The sequence below is a fragment of the Borostomias antarcticus genome, assembly GCF_949987555.1.
Source record: "Borostomias antarcticus genome assembly, chromosome: 9".
NCBI classification, from domain to species: Eukaryota; Metazoa; Chordata; class Actinopteri; order Stomiiformes; family Stomiidae; genus Borostomias; species Borostomias antarcticus.
The window spans coordinates 3,487,521-3,495,020 of NC_140242.1; positions in this window are offsets into that span (position 1 = coordinate 3,487,521).

Sequence of the window (7,500 nt, forward strand, 5' to 3'; positions counted from 1 at the left end):
GGATGAGTGAAATCTTTGCTACATAACTTTTTTGTATTCCTTCTATGTATGTAACTTTCCTACTGTGTACTATTTGCCCCACTTTTTTAAGACTGTATATTTATTTGCCCAGGGACTGCGGGTGGAAATTAGCTGTTTAGCTATAATCGTGTACAGTGCATCTCTCCCTATTCTATAGGGTAAATGTCTACTGTACCTTGTCCCTGTCTTAAAAATAAAATCAATCAATCAATCAATCAATCAATCAATCAATCATAAAGGAGGCCCATAGTCTACATGTCATTTGCTTTGGGTAATTATAGCCTATAAGTGTGCAGTTAGTTTGACCATATTATCCATATTTGGTGTGTTGGAACGGTGTTTGATGCATCTCTAATGTTGTTGTTTTCTTATAGGCCTGAGCGCTAATTGTAGTGGCGCACAGCTGGACTTATTTAGGTTCCCTTTAAGGCTAGGATGGGGGTGATATGACTTTTTGGACGTAGTGAGTTGCTGTGCAGCTGCATTTTGAACCAGTTGTAGTCGGTCTACAGATTTGCTAAAACAGGTGATTAGTGAATTGCAATAATCAAGCCTGGATGATACAGTATGAATTCATGAACAAACATTTCGAGCTCTGACACAATAGACCTGAGTTTAGCAATAATTCTGAGGAGGAAAAAGCTACGAAGAATAGCGTGAAGATACATGTTTATCCAGATGCATAGCCTGATCGGGAAAAAAAAGTAGATTTCTGATGTGAGAGCGGACATTGGTTATAAGGATAAGATGCTTTACTCTCCCTGCGACGCTGTCAGATGCCATAATCAGAACCTCCGTCTTAGCCGCATTGAGCTGGAGGAAATTGCTCGCCTCCAGCCCTCAATGGCAGACAAACAGTCATTTAAGATGTTACGTTTTATCATGTTCTCAGGTTAAAAGGAGACGTACAGCTGGATGTCATCAGCGTAGCTGTGGTGAGACACACCCTGAAAGTTGCCGTTAATGATAAGGCCCAGGGGGAGCATGTATAAGGCGAAGAGGAGAGGACCCAGAATGGACCCATTACATTACAGTCATTTAGCAGACGCTTTTATCCAAAGCGACTAACAATAATTGCATATAACGTAGGAAGAGCCAATGTACTACTACTTGCCAGAACTCACAAGTGCATCTTCTTTCTAAAACAAGTGACTAAGTAAGTAAGTAAGTAAGTAAGCTTTATTTATATAGCGCTCCTCACAGCACGGATGCACAGAGTGCTTTACAGTAATAAATTAAAATGGCAATACAACACGAGACAAGATTAAAACGACACAGAACAGATAAAACAACAACATTGCGAGCAGCAAGGCGTTATAGATGGCCGAAGGCCTGCCTGAACATGTGTGTCTTAAGAAGTTTTTTGAACATGAGTTCAGTGGATGGCTCTCTCAGGGCCTGGGGAAGAGCATTCCAGAGTCTTGGCGCCACCGCCTCAAATGCTCTGTCACCTTGAGTTTTTAGTCTGGTCCGGGGCACCGCCAGGAGACCCTGGTCAGATGACCTCAGAGACCGACTCAGAGAGTGAGGGTGTAAAAGTTCTGAGATGTAGGCCGGGGTCCGTCCGTGGAGAGCTCGGTGGGTAAACACCAGGACTTTGAACTCGATCCGGAGGTGAACTGGGAGCCAGTGCAGGGAGGCCAGGATGGGGGTGATGTGGCATGTCTTCTTTGACCTGGTGAGTAATCTTGCAGCAGCGTTTTGGACTAGCTGAAGTTGTCCCACAGAGGATTTGTTGAGGCAGGGAAACAGTGAATTACAGTAGTCTAGTCGTGATGAAATAAATGCATGGACAGACATTTCTAATTCAGCATGTGATACAATGGACCGGAGTTTGGCAATATTTCTGAGGTGGAAAAAACAGGAACGCGTTAGGGATTTGACATGTTTGTCCAAGTGCATAGCCTGATCAAAGAAGACACCCAGGTTTCTAACAGAGGGCCTAACATTTCCCTTGAGGGACCCCATGTGGTTTACCACTGTAGCTGTAGTCTTATCATTTGCAACGATCAGCACTTCAGTCTTGGAGGCGTTCAGTTGCAGGAAATTATCCGCCATCCATTGGTCAATGGCCGACAGACAGTCATGAAGGATGCTGAGTCCCTCGACTAAGAGCATAATCTAGTGCTGAAGGCAAAGTGCAAGAATCGCAATCTAAAGTACAGTGCAATATAATATAATACAATAAGTGCTTAGGCGGGAGGATTGTTGTACTACTTCTTGAAGAGATTAGTTTTGAGCCTGCGACGAAAGATGGGCAGCGACTCTGCTGTCCTGACATCAGTGGGCAGTTCATTCCACCACTGCGGGGTCAGGACAGAGAAGAGCCGTGACCGTGTCGATCGACCGCAGGAGCCTCGGAGTGACGGGGCAACCAGTCGCCCTGAGGTAGCAGAGTTAGCAGGTAACAGATAACAGGTAGGAGGTAGCAGAGTTAGCAGGTAACAGATAACAGGTAGGAGGTAGCAGAGTTAGCAGGTAACAGATAACAGGTAGGAGGTAGCAGAGTTAGCAGGTAACAGATAACAGGTAGGAGGTAGCAGAGTTAGCAGGTAACAGATAACAGGTAGGAGGTAGCAGAGTTAGCAGGTAACAGATAACAGGTAGGAGGTAGCAGAGTTAGCAGGTAACAGATAACAGGTAGGAGGTAGCAGAGTTAGCAGGTAACAGATAACAGGTAGGAGGTAGCAGAGTTAGCAGGTAACAGATAACAGGTAGAAGGTAGCAGAGACCCCTGAGAGATGCCACAGGTAGAGGTGCAGGGCCAGATCTGAAAGAACCAACAGCCACACAGCCCACCCACTCCCTAAGCCTGTCCAACAGAATGCCGTGGCCCACAGGGTCAAATGCTGCGCTGAGGTCCAGCATGACCAGCACAGCACATTCATCTGAGTCTGCGGACATCAGAATGCCATTTGAGACTCTGAGGAGAGCTGTTTCTGTAGAATGTTTTTTATGGAAACCTGATCGGAATTGGTCTAAGATGTCGTTGTTAGCCAGAAAGGAATTGAACTGGCTTTCAACAACCTTTTCTAGGACTTTAGAGGCAAACGACAGTTTGGAAATAGGCCTGTGAGAGAGGGGTCCAAGTTGGGTTTCTTAAGAAGGGGTTCAACAACCGCCTGCTTAAAATATGAAGGTACAGAGCCGGATTGGAGAGAGTAGTTGATGATGGATACCAAGCAGAGGCGGTGCACTTGGAGATAGTAGAGATGGTAGATTTCCAGAGGTGCTCTACTTTACGCCATTTGCGTCTGAAATTGCGGATATTATCGTCTGACCAGGGGGAATAGTCAACGGATAAAACCTTTCTAATTACCACAGGGGTGACCTCGTCTAGAATACCAGAGCAATGCGTGTTAAAATAATCAACCATACATTCTATACTGTCGAAGAAGGATTTCAACATGTTGCTTTCAAAAATGGAGGAGAATTTATCCACCGCAAGGTTGTTGATGACGCGCACGCTTTTCACTCACTACCCCCGTACAAAGTCATTTTCAAACAACACGTTAAAAATACCACATTTGTGATCAGTACCTTTTTACTGCCAATCATATTCACTTTTAATTTCAATAGTGAATACAAGGTCAGATGAGACAGAACCCAGTCCTGGCTCCCTAGGAAACGTCTTTGGCAGAACCTTTTCAGATGGAGGGCGTTTGCAGCCGTGCGATTGGCTGGCGCTATCGAGAAGCCTTGTGGTCGACTAGAGGGTATTACTGAGATGAACAGCCTTTACACACTTCTTTACCATAATAATAATAATTTTTACTTGCAGGATGTGAGAACTGTACGATTGCAGCAAATGAGCAGTCATTTGCATTTCTCACTGTTATTTGTACTGTCCTTGCACCCTGTCTAATGTTGTCTGCCATCAGTGTTATGCACTAACCGACCAGAACAAATTCCTAGCATGTGTACAAACTACCTGGCAACAGATCAAAAGTGATTCTGATTCCGATTCAGTAAGAGTCATTCGTTTCACTTCATTATTCAGTCTGAAGAGATTCAATTAGTCATTCGTTTCATTATTAAGTCTGATCAGATTCATTAAGAGTCATTCATTTCACTTCATTATTCGGCCAGAAGAGATTCAGAAAGAGTAACACACACACACACACACACACACACACACACACACACACACACACACACACATACAAACACACACACACACACACACACATGCAGTAGAACCTTCTGGTCCACACGGCTAAGCTATGCAGTAGAACCTTCTGGTCCACGCGGCTAAGCTATGCAGTAGAACCTTCTGGTCCACACGGCTAAGCTATGCAGTAGAACCTTCTGGTCCACGAGGCTAAGCTAAGCAGTAGAACCTTCAGTTCCACGCGGCTAAGCTATGCAGTAGAACCTTCTGGTCCACGCGGCTAAGCTATGCAGTAGAACCTTCTGGTCCACGCGGCTAAGCTATGCAGTAGAACCTTCTGGTCCACGCGGCTAAGCTATGCAGTAGAACCTTCTGGTCCACGCGGCTAAGCTAGCCAGTAGAACCTTCTGGTCCACACGGCTAAGCTAGCCAGTTGAACCTTCTGGTCCACGCGGCTAAGCTAGCCAGTAGAACCTTCTGGTCCACGCGGCTAAGCTATGCAGTAGAACCTTCTGGTCCACGCGGCTAAGCTATGCAGTAGAACCTTCTGGTAGCAGAGTTCCGAGCGCTCCTGGAATGCTCATGTCCAGGTCCATGTATAGATCAAAAACACAGCCTGCGTCCACAATCAGGACGTCCTTGTGACTGATATCAACAAAAACAACAGCAGGTGTATTAGAGATTCGGACAAAGACATCGCAGGTGTAATTACATCCATTTGTAATATGATGTCCAGACGCTGCTCACAGTCATGGTGGTTTAAGCAAAGGGGATTCAGAATGGGAAGGTACCAGACTGACGGATGATACCGTACTTAGTGGGTGATACAGTACTTGCAGTCTTGCTTTTATGGTGAATTTTAAAGCATTCTCACCAATAGCAGAGTTTTTATACAATGAATGTGAGACAGAGTGGGCAGCAAAGACAACACAGGCCGACTTTCCCTGTAGTCGGAGTCCACACCAGTGCACAGACACACACACACACACACACACACGCACACACACGCACACACACGCACACACACACGCACACACACACGCACACGCACAAACACACACACACACACAGGTTACGTAAGCCATTAATCTATCTTTGGGGATGTATGTGTCTCTTCTGGATGCTCTCCTCCAGAGGGAGATAAATTTGACCCGCAGCCATGACAGCCGAGCTCAGTGATTAGTTCCCAGGAGCCCTCCTCCTCCTGCTTGTTGTCGTTGTTGTTGTTGTTGATATTGATTCACGCTGAGAATGGAACACCTTAATGGATTGCCGTCGCCACGGCGTTAAGCGCTGATCCGTCACAGCGGCAGTGGGCAGGGTCAGAGGTGAGCAGGGTCAGAGGTCAGCTGGTTAACCCCTCGCTGCACGCCTGGCGGCCAGCCCGCGCCTGCTCGCTGATACGCGTGGGGCTCAGAGTGTGTGTGTGTGTGTGTGTGTGTGCTGCGGTTGTGTTTGTGTGTGTTTGTGCGTGTATGTGTGTGATTGTGCGCGTGTTTGTGTGTGTTAGTGCGTGTGTGTGTGTGCGCACACACACGTGTGTGTGTGTGTGTGTGTGTTTGTGTGTGTGAGAGAGAGAGCAGGCTGTCAGCAGATGTCTTAATTGTACCCACCTCATATTGACTTTTACAGATGTGGGAACATAAGAATGTAACTTGCTGCAGCATTTCACGTCGCGGTATTTGGCAGGGAAATCCCGTTGGAAATCTCGTGGGATTTCAGACGGGTGTTATTTCGTTTTATTGATGCACTACCGCCAGGTGGCGTCTTTGAGTAGATTTAGCAGGCTGGGCTCTGTTTTTCTCCTATAGTCTACGAATGAAGCATCATTAAATTTCACATTCTTTAATTTAAATGCTCTGTTGTAAAGCACTTTGAGCTGAAGGTATCTGTATGAAAGGGGCTATACAAATAACGTTTAATTGTTATTATTACCTTGTTCTCAAACACATGTTTTATCCACCTCGATGTAATTTAATTATTACGAACACCTATAATATATCTAGGCCTACAGTAGCCTATCTATCTCGGCAACTGACGTCGGGTCAAGACGTGGAGGCTGTTTGGTCAAATGCGCAAAATAACAGTATTGTAAATATATTTGTTAGTAAAGATATGGTGAACGTGAGGGTTTTGCGTTTTGTTTCTGGAACGCATTCAACTGTTAGGCTACTCGTAAACCCCGGAAGTAAATTTGAAGACAGGGCATAATGTAGCCAAGTCTGAGCGCAGTAGGCTATATGGCTTCAGCACGATACAAAGAAAAAATAAGCTTGATCGACTTGTGGATCCATACAAAATTGAAATAGTCGCCATGAGTAAAGATCACTCATTGCCAATCATATCCGGACATTAACTATCTTGTGCATAGCGGCAGGTTTGACAGTGAGACATCAACCGATAATTGTAATAATGCGATTATTGAAATGGTCTTGTGAACGCCTTTATCTGATTTCCAAAATCGGGGTAAGGTCCATAGGACGATTGTGGGTTTTCATTTGCACATAACTATATTTTAATAAAACATTGAAGTCCGCCTGTCAATGACTTTCCCTAAAATTGTGTTCTGTTGCACCCCCTATTGTTAAATTATAAATGAAAAAAACATAGGCTACACAATATGTTGTTATTTGAATGATCTTGAATATATATATTCAAGATCATTCAAATAACAAAATATCGTGTATGTTTTAATTTATTTATACCGGCCGCCAGCTGTTCAATGAACGGCTATAGGGAATGCGCAGTTTCGCGCTGGCTACAGCCTATTATATGAACAGTTTCGCGCTATGTAGGCTATTATAAATAGGCCTAAGTATTATTCATTGGGAATAGCTTGGACTCGCTGGGGACTGGTGGAGAGACACAGAGCCTCCCCAGACGCGACATCTCCAGTTGGCTGTGTATTTGAGCTGCCGCCTCAACCGTGCGTAAGAGCAGAGCGCATCGCTACAACTAGTAGCCCATAGCCATTAAAACGGCTTATTGTTTTATTCATATATCAACTAGATAATTCGATAATAATGAGTAGCCTAGTAGGCTATAAAATGAATTCAATAGGGCAATCCTTAAGTTGTAGCCTAGGCTACAGTAGCCTACAATCACAAGACGCATAGGCCTAGCCTATCGTAAAAAGCGTTGCGTTCTCATAGGCCTATATTAACTTAGATAATTATTAATTATGCTCAGGTCATAATGTCCGTTGAAAATAATTCCCTCTAAGCAGAATTTGAATTGTATTAAAATAGGAAATGATTCCTTCTAGGTCTATATAAAAAAAAACATTTTTCTAATGTGTAGCCTATAGGCGATGAACAAAACAGCCACAATGTAGCCTGCTTAGCGAGCGAGAGGGCAGTCTACCATAA